Below are 14818 nucleotides of genomic sequence, written 5' to 3' on the forward strand. Positions count from 1 at the left end.
CATGTAGTCTAGAGTGTTTCTACATTATGTTGATGTGAGATGCTTGTGTATATCTCATACATCACATTATCGTGGATATAAATGATATTTAGAGATGATTATTAACATGCAATTATCATTCACATGCTGATAGCGCCATCTTGTGGAGATGTACAGTATTATCACTCAATTGTGGGTTCAATAGTGCTTTATTAATGTCATTATATATATATATATATATATATATATAGACTGAATACTCTTTAATTATTTAAATGGATGATTATGTTTGTGGAATGTATGTATGTATACATTGATAAGTTTATTTCTGTTGTATAATTTGTTACAGAAGCACACATGTATGTCCAGGTTGTTCAGTAAATAAGTAATATACTATATTACTACTATAATTACTATAGTATTATATATATAATAATACTATAATTACTATAGTAATCTACATCCTGGTTGATGACCCAGATCTATGGCCAGACAAATGAACGGACATTGAAAGGGAGATGATTGTCAGAAAGTTAGCAACAAAGGTTACACACATGTTGAAGGAGATATCAATTTAGTCAAAATGATAAAAGTTGGTCATAGAAACATACAGTCTGTGAAAAGTTTGAAAAGGTTTTTACTGTTTGTACCAAGGCTGCATTTATCAAAAATAAAGTACAAACAGTAATATTGTGAAAATAATATTACAGTTTCAATCAGCTGTGAATATATAGTAAAGTGTAATTTATTCCTGTAAATTACAGGATCATTACTCCAGTCTTCAGTGTCACATGATCCTTCAGAAATCAGTCTAATATAATGACTTGATGATCAAGAAACATTTATGATTATTATCATTATTGAAAACTGTTTGGCTGCATAACATTTTTGTGGAAACAATGATACAATTCATAAAAAAGAGACATTACTTTTATTCAGCAAGAATGCATTACATTGATCAAAAGTGACAGACAACATTTATAATGTTAAAAAATATTTCTATCTAATAAATGCTTTAATAAATTGAATAAATACACAATGCTGTTCATTGAACTTTAGATCCATCTCACTGAGACGTTTCATTGAACATGTGATCAGGCAAAGGTGGCAAGAGCGTGGGCAACTCTGGAGGAAGACTTTAAGAAAATTAAAACGACAATAAATCCACTGGACGAGGTGTCATTAAATGTGAGTTTCACACTGAGATGGAAGAATTGATCGGATATAATCATGACGTTGACTTCCCAGAAAACTTTACACACTTCTACAATCATTTCTGGAAAAGCAGTAGAACGTGTAACTAACTAAATGTTAGTTGTTCCAAACCCGTATGAGTTTCTTTCTTCTGTTCAACACAAAATAAGATATTAAGAAGAATGTCAGTAACCAGACAGCAAAATAAAGAAATTCATACAGGTTTGGAAAAGCTGTTAGTAATGACAACATTTTCACATTTAAGGTGTGATAGAGTTCACAGTGTTGAGCAGATCGACGTTGTTCTGTCATTTTCATTTACATTGTTTAAAGTGCAATAAATGGAGAAGTGAACAATAGTTTTAAAGAAGTAATAAAACAGTTTCTTCCATTACAGAAGATTGTTCAACACCTTTTGACATCACAACAATGATAAATATTCTCTGCTACAAAACTGACAAATTTCAGGAAAAGCCAAAACAACTTGAACCGTTGGGTTAGTAAGTGTCAGATGTTCTAGAACGGCTACAGCACCTTTAATGAATGTTCAATTAAACACATGTTCACTGTTGATAAGAATCTAACTGTAACACTGACCTTAACCCTAAGTGTGGATTCCTTTCTCCACCAGATTGTTGAGCGCCAGATCCTCGAGGCGAGTTGGAGATCATTGGAGTGTCAGAAGATGACGTATGCTCATCCTTCTGGACAGTGAATTGGAAGATTACACTGTATCAAGTCATTTTTACTCGGGCAATATTAATGACTCGGTACAGCAACGTCCAATTAAATTAAAAATCCAGCACATTAATAACCGTATGCTGAGTGTTCAACAACTTGAGCAAAACCCAGAATCCCTGGGTCCAATTCGAGACATTGAATCCCTTGGGTCCAATTCGGGACAGTGAAACAAGTAACAATGAATGAGGCTTAACATTGGTTAAGTTTGTGTCATGATCATTGACTTTGATTTTGATTTTGATTATGTTTTGTTTTCTTAAGTTCAGGGGTCTGTTCTTCGTACGTCGCTAACTCAGTTAGCTGGATTTGATTGTTGGCGATTTGGCATGATCTTGGATTGTTTGGTTCTTCAACGCTCATCCTGGACTTGCTGTCATAGCAACAGGTGCGCAATCTTAAACCTGCTCGGGAGCAGGCTTATTTCATGTTAACAGGATTAGATCCCGGCTTCATAAGCGGAGCTGATACGGGAAGTCCAGCGCAGCACGATAGTGCACTTTCTGAGATATATATTTTTTCTCGTGACTCATGAGATTGTCGTTTTTTGTCGCTTTTAGGTTTAAAAAACAGTTTTAGTTTTTTTGTGGCATTTCCAAGCCACGTAAGACCCAATGTTGTAAAGCATTTTTTTTTTTTTGGCTATCATAATTTTTTATGAAGATCATACAATCATGACCATGCCGATTACAGATATGTCACTCAGGCTTCACTAACGTGATCGGTACCATAGACTGCCATCAAGGCCTCAATGAAGGGGATTATGTGAACAGAAAGGGGGTTCACAATGTAAATGTGCAGCCCAGTTACTATTGTGATTCTTAATATTCCAGATTAGTAATATTATATCAAATAAAAAAAAGGCAGTTGACTAAAATCTTCCATATCACAAATGTGAAAGCAAAATGGCCAGGATCTGTGCATGACTTAAGAATTTTCAGAGATTCACATTTATGCACATTATTTTAAAGTGGTATGAAAAGTTCCACAATTAAATATCAAGCTCACTGTATTACATACACTTATGCTGATCCTAACAGAACTGCATTTTTTCATTGGTGATTATGACATGTTCCTGCCTGCAGGTGTTTTATGACCCCATTCCCTGACCCAAACCAGTTACAATGCAGCTCTAGCCAGGACAAGGGCACACAATGAAATGAACGCTAAAGGGAAGATTTCAGTGTCTGAAAAGTCTGAGGGTTGCACACCTGACAGAGCCTGTGACATTGTTGCATGTGCCATATTACACAACATTACCAAAAAAAAAAAACACTTTTCATTAAATGTTTAATAAAAGACAAATATGCTTAGTTCCTTGAGTTTTATTTCAATTGTTTTTGTAAAGAAAAACCAGTGGTCAAGTGCCTGCAACAAGAGATATTAGACACATGCCTCATGCAACAAATAAAAAGGAAAAGTTGGCTATACACTGCCCACCTGTAGGCCTGTGTCTCCTCTGTCTGTGCAGACTCTTCTGTAGGCCTTTCTGTAGATGTGGAATCCTGCAACTTATATTGCAGCCATAAAGCATACAAGTATAAATTAAGTAAAGTTATTTATGCACTTGCAGGTAGGCTAGTTCCTCCATATGACAGTTATCTGAGAGGGTTTATTCACTGTCCAGTGCAATGGAAACAAATGGACATTACAAACTCTTATACTTTCTTTCCTTTGGAAAGTTAGAAAATGTCCACTTACTGCACATATTTCAGCCACCACTTTCTTGGGAACAGATACAAGTGTTGGTGTATTATGTAAAAGTGCACAAAAGAGGAAAACACAATGGCCCTCATTTATCATTCTTGCGTAGAAACGGGCGTATATATTGGCGTAAGATTATGCTTACACTCCCCTCATCGCCTGATTTATGAAGCTGTGCGTACCTTTGAAATCCAGGTGTACGCAATACCTGCCCTTGATAAATGCCGCGGCTGAAATCGATCGTCATTAGAATAACACGCCCCTACAGTATATATTCAAGTCTCCGCTCCCCCCACGCCCTCATTTTACGCCATGGACACACGGAAGACGGCAAAGAAGAGAAACTTCTTTGAGAAAGAGAAAGCGAAACCAGCGAAGTGGAAAGAAACAAAATTGATTTCTAGATTTTTATTATTAATGACGCTTATTGTTATTTAGAAGAAGAATGTCGTTATTATTATTATTTGTATTATTATTATTATTATTTAAAAGAAGAAGAATGTCTTATTTTGTCAGTCTGAATTATTTTTTTGGTCATTGAAAGCCTTTCATTACCCAGTCCGAGCACACCTGCCGGGTCTAACCCTGGCCTAACCATCGTTTCAAAGAATAGTACAACGGCGAGCGCGTCGAGTATAAACCTAAACGCCTCGTCCGTTTGGGGAGGTGCGCGCGCAGTCTGCGGGGACTCGCGCTGCGGAGCCAGGCGAAAGTATAAACAAGGCTTAAACCAGGCTTAAGGCTTGAAACGTCAGCTAAAGCGCACAGGCTCGCAACTGAAGGAATACATATGCTTACAATTCAAATGCTTTGGTAAAGTCACACAAATTAAACATTGAAGTCCATGTTGCACAAAAATAAACACTAAAGTTTATAATTACTATGTTGTTTTTTTTTTTACAGTGGGTCATAATATATCATATCTTTTAGTTTGTCAGTGCGTTTTGTGGTGTTAGGAATTGTTTTTCTGCGCATTCCCGCACTCAAAACGTGCGTACACCACCTCCTGAGCTGGCGTAGGATTTGAGCGTGCCGCCAACGTCTATATTGATAAATCTCAAAGTCACCGTGGTTTTGGGTGTACGCTGGAAATTTGGTGTACGCACTTTTGATAAATGAGGGCCAATGTCACTATAATGAACTACACTCGGGAAAAATGTGATCAATAACTCATGGCAAAATATTTTTACATTAACATAAGTTTATCAGTTTTCACTTTCACAAGTCAAAGCAATTCATCATTACTCAAGATTTAACAGTTGAAATGACTATACGGCCTTAATTTAATGCAGCAAAAATGATTTTACAGTGTAGGCTACTAAGATCCTTTTTTTTTCTCAGCCTTTTTCTTGGTTGCTTTTATAAACAGACAACCATTTATTTAACAGTGCCTTTTATAAAAGAGACTATAATATAACTAAAAATTACCATTATGTAGAATATTTTTGTAATTCACTTTTATTTGTTCCCATGTTCTAGTGTGGTGACTGACATTACAATGCACAAAGTAATTATGCAATTATTAAAATACAATAATATAGTCTAATAAGTGATAAAAACATCTAACATGGCCACTTCTAACGGATTTAAATTGTCTGGTACTTTTTGCCAGCCCTCTCTCCTGGCTTTTGCAGACTTTGAGGTGTTCCCTGGCGTTTTGATTAAACAATAAAATTCCGAATAAACTTCGACTATTAGTTCTTGCTCTGAGGAGAAAAACTGAGCGCGCTCTTTGGCCACGCTGAGCAGCCAATAGCAGCGTTGCTGATCAATGTTTCTACTATCGATACATATCCCCTTTTAACCAGCGCATGAACGCGCAATTATCTCAGATAACTCAATCCAGCGATACTAATCATATCCAGCAGGTGTGTTCGAAGAACCGAGTTAGCCAGATCATGATTCGCACGATGATATCATCTTGGATGTGTCATTTGATCTCGGATGTAATAAGCAACGTACGAAGAATGGGCCCCAGGTTTTTCTTCTCTGTTTGTGGTTTCCTTCTTTTCTGATTGTGTTCTTGTTTGTTCCTTTGGTTACATATTATCTGAATCTATCTGTCATTGTGTTAGCCTTGTATTTATAGTCTACTCCCTGTTATATTTAGTCCCTTGTCAGTTCTTGTTTATGGTAGATGTGGTTGTTTTTGTGGCCGAACAGTTACCGGCAAGACGGGAGTCAGCCTAATCTAAGGAAATAATTATTAATATAATTTTTGGTTGTCGACTACGCCACCTAGGGACTTGCACCCTAGGAATTCATTACAAGCCACCACCTTTTATCTACTCAAAGGACACAGGTTCATTGTCAGCGAGTAACTGGGCAGAGTCATGGGTTCTACAAAGAGACACTTTATTCAACAAACTTCAGACTCACTATAAAACCACCCCTCAACAGAGCATTGAGCCCTATTCGGACGGGACTAGTTTCACAGGGGAACGTCAGAGAAATTTCTGTTTCACAGACGTACTTTCAGATTTTAATCCTGTCCAAATCTGCCATGTCTGTCTTTTTCTCACACAACCTCTGTAAAAATTCCAGAGCAAATTACCTACTGTTTTTCGTCAAACTCGGCGGTCCTCAGAGAAATCTAATCCCGTCCGAACGAAAAAATTTTTACAAAACGCTTTTTCCTGAGTGTATTGGTCAACGTGAACTACCGTACAATCTCTCGCTATCGCGCCGGTATTCAAGTTTCTGCTTTTTGCGCACCGATAATGGATGTAGATGTGTTCGGTACACTGCGAAGAAATAAAAAAATTTAAAAAATCAACAAGAAGAGCCAAATCATGTAAACTGTTAAGACTGGCTACTGTAATATCAGTTTCAGGTAAGATTACTTTCATTTCTGCACTTAATTACATAACGTGTAAATTATATAAGTTAAAACTTTTTATTCCAGTGGGTTTATTATAAGAACCCAGTTCTATAAAATCATGATGATAAATGTATGTTTAGTTTTTTTCTTCTGCAATGCCCACATGTAAAACACAGACACTCCTACCTCGGTAATACACACGGAGATGTTAGTCCCGTCCGAATCCGTACATGAAATCACAGACGTAAGTGATAAGAATTGTAACTCAAACGTCGTTTGGAAAACTAGTCCCGTCCGAATAGGGCTTTGGACAAGATACTCAATTACAAATGTACACACAAGAATTGACAACAAAAAAAAATGAATCAAACAGTTGAAATGTCAATAAACAGCAACAGTAAATCACCAAAAGAAAAACAATCAAAATAACACACAAATTCCAAACACATTCATCAACACGACCATACAGGGCTGAAGGACATCTACTTTGGGAACCCCCGGCTGGAAGTGACCTACAAGAAAAAAGAAAGAAAAAAAAGCTCAGTCAATACTCACACCCCACCACACCACACAGGTGAAATACAGCACTCTCAAGTGAACGGGAGACCCCACTACCACAGACCCAGGACACCTGCGTAAGTGGCCCTCAGCTCCTGCATGGAAATACAAAAAGAAATAAGTACAATACAATAAACAACTTCACACACTGGCAAAGTAATACGAGACAAGAATAAATTGGGTCAAGATGGGACAGTCAGCTGGACTTCCGCGCCACAAAACCCAGCATCCCCAATAATATTAACGAAATGAAACAAAAAGGAAAATAATAAATCACAATACTTAATCTGCAAACACAGGAGAATAACTCCTTTTAGTCACGAATCACACAACCAAAAAAAAAGAAGAAGCAAAATGAGTCAAATTCAATAAATCAACTTAAATCACAAACACATCAAATAACAACAAAACTAAGAATCAGTGAAAAAAAGAAAGAAACTAGACAATTAAATTCACCATTGCACTTTTAGACAAACAAACACAAACCAGGTTGACTGGAAAAAAAAAAAAAAAGAAGAAAACAAAATCATAAAGTCAAGTCAAGTCATCTTCATTTATATAGCGCTTTTAACAATGTAGATTGTTTCAGCTTTATAGAGGTTCTTTAAGAAACAGTTGCTTAGTTAAGAAATGATTTGTGTATGTTAAATATATTTATGTATGAGTATTTTTTGTTTTGTTTTTCAGGTGTCTCACTCTACCTCTGTAACGTAGTGCGGTTGAGGCAGAGATGAGGCAGGATCCAAATGCAGCACACGCTTTATTTAACAGACCACAAACTATACAAATTAGACTGGATACAGGACTCGGGACTCAGGAACAGGATATGAGAACAGGAACAACCAACATCAACGTTAACGTGCTATAGCAAACTATAAGACATACAAGAACTCACAAAGACAAGGCTGAAACACAGGGTTTAAATAATCAGGGACAAACGAGCTAGACAAGATAACAAGGGGGCGTGGTAAATCAGAAACACCTGGGATAACTAATAGACAAGACAGGGAACCATAGAACCTGACAGGACACAAAAGCCACATCGTGACAACCTCGGTAAACGAACATGGTAAGATCTCTTGTTGTAGAACACTGTGCATTCATAAGTGTGATGCTCCTGTTAATAATATGACTATCCAACTTTGTCCTGATTTTTAGAAATTCTTCAGAATGTAAGGAATGAGATGAAATCAAGAATGCTGCGTGACGCTGAGAGGACTTTGGAGGGAAGTGCACCACAGTCGGTCTCTCTAAACAAGATCTACACTGAACTGTTTATCATCAATGACGAGACTGACCCCATCAATAGAGAACATGCGATCTGCCAGATCGAGACGACACATAATTTAAACACATCAGCTCAAGAGACTCATAAACTACAAGGAAATCCTTCAGCCACCCACAGATGAAAATATAATTGTGTGGTGATTTTCCAAATGATACAACTTAGTCTAAATAAGAGCAACATGGAGTCCTCGGATTTCTTAAAAACAACGCAGCAACAAAACATTGTGACAAACTTTGACACATGTTTCATGTTGTATGGACAAAAATACTGTTTGAAATATTTTTGTATAAATAAGATCTAAGACGCTTAAGTACAGTTTTTATTATTTATTTATTTTTTTAAATCTAAAGGTTTTGAACAGACGCTGTTTAGTTAAAATATTACCTTAGGTTAAATTTAAGCAAAAATCATTAAGAAGATAAATAGAAGATATGATTTTAATAAAACTTTAAAGATTTGATTTAAACAGTCTTTTAATTTTAAAATATCTTATTTAAACTTTTACGAATCTGTGGTCACCTAGTTGTGTGCAAAGAATGTGCGCCTTCTCTGCGCAAGTGCCCCATATGTAGAGGATTGGTCAAAGGCGCTGTCCGTACTTTCCTATCATAAAGTGAAGATATTCATCATCCAAGTAACAACAGTTTTTGGATTTGCAAATTTACATTTACATTTAACTTGATGAATAAAAACAATGTAACCAAAAAAGAAAAAAAAAAGAAAATTATACAACTTAGTCTAAATAAGAGGAACATGGAGTCCTCGGATTTCTTAAAAACAACGCAGCAACAAAACATTGTGACAAACTTTGACAACATGTTGTAGGGACAAAATATCTAAGATCTAAGCACAGTTTTTCAACAATATAAAGTTTTTGATCAGACGCTGTTTAGTAAAAATAATACCTTAGGTTAAATTTAAGCAAAATCATTTATATCATATATAAGTCTTCTAAGAAGATAAGTAGAAGATATGATTTTAATAAAACTTTAAAGATTTGATTTAAACAGTCTTTTAATTTTAAAATATCTCATTTAAACTTTTAAGGTTATGCTTTGAAATGAATTTAGTATAAACTCTGCATGTAGTATGCTCTGGAACGCAGACTAGCTTTACTGTGACATTATCCCCCGTGGCTCATCTGGTCTGTCACATTATATCCTGAAGCTTCAGTTCACACTGTAGTTTATCCCTGAAGGGTCTGGGCTGTTTTGTTTATGACAACCTAAACTATTTGCTTTTTTATCGTTGCATAAAGAACTACTTCACCTCTCTGGAAATGTAAGTTTTTTTTTTTTTTTTTTTTTTTTTTTCATTTATATATTTATTTAGCTAAAACTTTGTTTACATTTTTTAAATACATTTTAGTAACATATGTTATTATTCATTGGTTATATATTTTATTAATAATAATTTAATTTAAAATGGAGATTAGTTCATTTTTTAGAACCGTGTGTGTGCTCGCGCAAAACAGCTTAGAAATCATATTAAATTATTTATTTATTTATTTATTTCATTTTTGAAAATGTACAAATGTAGTTTTCTGTGATGGTCGTGTTTAGGTGTATGGGATAGAATATGCAGTTACGGTACAAAAATCATTATGGCTATGAAAAGCCCCCACCATAAAAGTTGAAACCCTGCATGGACAAAAAATGCTGATTGAATCTTTTCATATAAATGAGATTTAAGACGACTAAGTACAGTTTTTCAACAATCTAAAGTTTTTGAACAGACATTGTTTAATAACAATTATACTTTAGGTCACCGTTAAACAAAATAATTACAGTAATCTTCTAAAAGATGTGTATGTATTCAAGCTTTAAAGATTTAATTTAAACAATCTTTCATTTTAAAAGATCATATTTAAACTTTTACGATTATGCTTTGAAATAAATTTAGTATGAACAAAACTTTGGCTCTGGAAAGTCGTGAGCAGACTATCAATCAATGGGGCAGCCTGAGGGTTCACAGTTTCTAAATGTTTTCATTGTTGCTCTCTCTCTCTGAAGATAGGCCTATGTGGTCATTTTCTTACAGATACAACTTAAGGAATTATTGAACATTTCACAGGTGTGAGATGACTTTTGTGATGCTTCAAATTGCGAATTATTTTACATACCCATGATAAATAGAAAATATACTTTAAGTTCAAGTCAAGTTTTTCCACAGACCATTTTTTATTAAGACTTTTAATAATTTGTTGAATTTAATTTAAAACATATTTTATTTTTTAAAAGATATCATTTAAACTTAAGATTATACTTTGAAATAAATTCAGCACTTGATAAGTTTTGTGAACCCATTCATATGTGGTATGTTAGGACCTATTTCAACTCTCAAAAAAAAAAAAAGTAAGATGAATTTTATTTTTATTCTTTTGTTTATCTAAAACTGAAATAATTGGATCAATAAGATATTTATATTATATATTTTATATACTTTTAAAAAGAACAGAATGTTTTTCAGCCATTGTTAAATTAGCACGATAAGTATTTTATATAGCCTATTTTAATTCATACACTTTTAAAAAGAACAGAATGTTTTATGTAAGATGATTTTTATTCTTTTGTTTATCTAAAACTGAAAGAATTGGTTTCATTAAGATATTTTATAATAATTTCATTATATACTTTTAAAGAATAGAATGTTTTTCAACTTTAGTTAAATTAGCATGATAATTATTTTATATACTTTTAAAGAACGGTATGTTTTTTCAACTTTAGTTTAATTAGCACGATAATTATTTTAAAGGATAGAATGTTTTTTGTATGACTTTGTTTAATCACAGTGTCTGAACAGCACGTTTCAGATGTCAGAGGGGAATCCCGTGACACACACACACACACACACACAGACACAGACACACACACATAGACGCGCACTCCCTGTTTTGAGACAGTGTGGGGTCATTCAGGAATGACTATATGAATTCAGTTAACAAGTAAAACAATTTTGAACCCATTCATACATTGCATTGTTTCATAAGCTGTATGTTATTTTTCCCTTCAACTCTCTATATACATTTAACTGATTGCAATTTTTTTGTGTAATTTTTTTATTTCAACTTTTTGTGTGAGGTTTTAGTAAGATCTTTATTTTATATTATTTATTTCATAATCATTTATATTATTTTAAAAGAACAGAATGTTTTTCAACGTTTGTGTGAGATAAACTTCCACAGTTTTTCCTTATCAGTTTCACAGTACAGCCCGGATACGCTCAGGAATATGTAGGAGGATCCTGTGATACCAACTTAAAAAGCCAAAACTTTGTCAAACCATGATTTATTATTATAACAGCGTCTTCAAACGATCAAAACTTTGTCAATAGTCAAAACTAGGGGTGTAACGGTACGTGTATTCGTACCGGACCGTTTCGGTACAGGGCTTTCGGTTCGGTGCACGTGTGTACCGAATGACTGAATGCAATATTTTGTGTGCGGAACACACGAACATATTAAGTATACACACGAACGTATTATTTTCACAAGTAAGGTGTACATTTTCAAAACTCTTAGTACAAAAATCCACACTGATCACACTTGTAACACAGCTGGTCATTCTTTCAAAACCTGATCTCATGCTTTCATTACAGTTATACATGTTTCCGTCCACATAATCATTGTTTCAAACACAAGATTATTGTAATATGTAATGAGAACATTTGGTTTAATCACAGAAACACAACAGTATGACCTTCTTTCAGTTTAGTACTTTTAACAATCAGTTCATTCAACAGCAAACAATGCAAGATACATGTTTCAAATCACCGTTGTTGCTGAATTAATTACAGTAATACAGGCTATGCCACATTAGAAAATACACATGCATTACCTAACTTATGTAATTGAATCCATAATGTTTGTAATAGTATCTATCCAGTGTGTTATCAAAAGGTGTGATGAAGCACAGCCATGAGGTTCTGTGCTAGAACAGAGTTTGCTGGCAATGAATACAGTAAATGATTTCACTCTATACCATTTGACTGAATATACTGTAGTGGACCTTTACAGATGAAGGTTGAGTTACAGTAATGTAACTATCATGTCTCTACCATGTTTACAGTATCACATGGCATACATACTGTAATGTAAAATACTGTATTTGATTAAACCCTTCTACTGATGCATCTCTGATCAATCTGATGTTTTACAGTCATTGACTGTTTCCTCTCCCTTATACTCTATTCATAGATGCCACCTACGTCACTACAAATAGAATGCCGCCATATTTGCGACCGACTCGCCCGGTATGAATGAGAGAGAGAGACAGAGATACCTGGAGAAAATTTCAATTTTAGGCTCCGATGCTTATTTGTTACCACCAGTTTTCTTTAGTCCATTATTATCTGCCCCAGGCTTGCCCCAATTGGCCTTTCATGATATAGAAATACTTAAGTCATAGAGCTTCATGGCGCGCGTTCATGAGAGTCGAGGCGATGTCATGAATGAATCTATGAATCTGCAGCTGTTCGGCTGGCATGAATGAATCTATCTAATCCGAACAGCAGCACTGGCAGAGTCCAGAGAGACACCAGCATCAGCACAGCCAGAGACATCAGCCGAAGATCATAAAAGACTGCCATATCTGTCCGAATGAACAGATGTTCAATTACAGAGAAGGTTTAATACACAAATATCGAAATGAAAGAATCTTTCGAGTCGAATCTTTTTGAATGATTCGGCTGCGATTAAATGCTATCAAGAGGTAAAGCTCATCAGTGATTATAATATAACGACTTAAATTGCAGTTTGTTCGTCACAAAAAGCTATCATATGAATAAATAACGATATTAATATAATGGACGAGTCGTATTAGATCACTTTTATGATACTTTTGTGATGTTTTTTGTCTTTTATTATTATTATTTTTTGTGTGACAGCCACCAGTAGGCTAACGTTACTCATTCACTTTCATTACATCGACAAGAAGAGTCTCCATTACATATTCAAAAATGTCCCTTTGTCTTCCACGGAAAGTAAACTTAAGGATTTGCACATGAAGGTGATTAAATGACGGCAGAATTATCATTTTTGGAAGAACTAGTCCTTTAATATGCATTTCAAGGCTGAGATTATGCATCGTCCGCAGAGCTAACGTTAACATTACTTACACAAAATAACATCTAAAGCGCATGTGACGAAGACAATATCTTTATGAACTTCAGAAAAATATTTATTAGATTTAGGTAGGTATTAACTAACAGACAGACAGACTGACAGTTATGTTCAAAATAACCCCAAATCTACTAACTTAGCATGATAAAGTGCATTTAAACAGATCCAACAAATAAAATGAAGAAAAAACATTATCTGTCGATATCTGTCTGTATAATGTTGGCCACTGAGAGTATAATGGAAATATAATTAACCACAAACCAACATGAGACTTCAAGTCTTTTAAATAAATGATTCTCTCTTCTCTCTTCTTTTGGTATAGAATAAAATCGGCTGTTGTTGCAGCCAACTGCACAACATATTGCAGGCATTATTGAGACCGTCGGTCGTCAAGATGGCGGCGCAAAGCTACAGTAATGTCACGTGAACCGAATGAATTCTGCTTTACAGTATTTCTCTGTATCTTTCTCTCTCTCACACACACACACACACACACACACACACACACACACACACACACACACACACCAAGATCATGGTGGTTATTATCTATAAATCACTTATGTAGAAATAATTCATTACATTTGATTATCCATATCAGAAATGGCAAACAAGTTGTATAGAAACTGTATAATCAATATAGAAATCTATAGGTGTACCAAATGATTCATTGATTAACCATTAAGATCAGTTTGATTAAATAATAGACAAATGTCTTAAACTGAACAAGAAGAGATGCAAATCAAAATTTTGATAGTAAGAGCTTTATGAAAGGCAGTGACTGTGAATGAAACATTTTTGTAGATGAAACACTTATTTTGTGTTGTGAAAAGGATACTTTGTGATTTTGTGTATTGTATTTACACAACTGAAAACATTATGAAATGTTTGAAAAAAGTGGACTTTTGATGATCTGTTGTGATATTAGCACTGAGAGTTTTGAAAATGTACACCTAATTTGTGAAAATAGTACCAAAGCCAATAATTTTTTTTTTAATTAATTTAACATTGTTATCAGGCTAAATTGATTATAATTAAAATCAGTTCAAGTCTCAAGTCTCTGTCACTCAAATATAATATAAGTCACAGTATTTGTGAAAGGCTGCTTGATTTACAGTAGAGAGAAACGTTGGAAATCGTTAATCGCCTGTGTTACTTTTGAGGTCTGGTACAAATATGACATACCTTACAAAAGTACATGGGCTATATAAACCCTTATTAAAAAGTTAATTGGGACTTTATGTCTTTAACATGCACTTCTGAGGGAAAAAAGGTCAATTGTGAGTTTATTTCACGCAATTTCGAGTTTATTAATTTTAAAGTTTTCGACTTTATAACACGCAATTGGGAAATAAACTCAGAATTACATGAAATAAAGTTGTTACTGTGTGTTGTAAAGTCAGAATTGCGAAATATA

The sequence above is a fragment of the Squalius cephalus genome, assembly GCF_949319135.1.
Source record: "Squalius cephalus genome assembly, chromosome: 4".
Classification (NCBI taxonomy): domain Eukaryota; kingdom Metazoa; phylum Chordata; class Actinopteri; order Cypriniformes; family Leuciscidae; genus Squalius; species Squalius cephalus.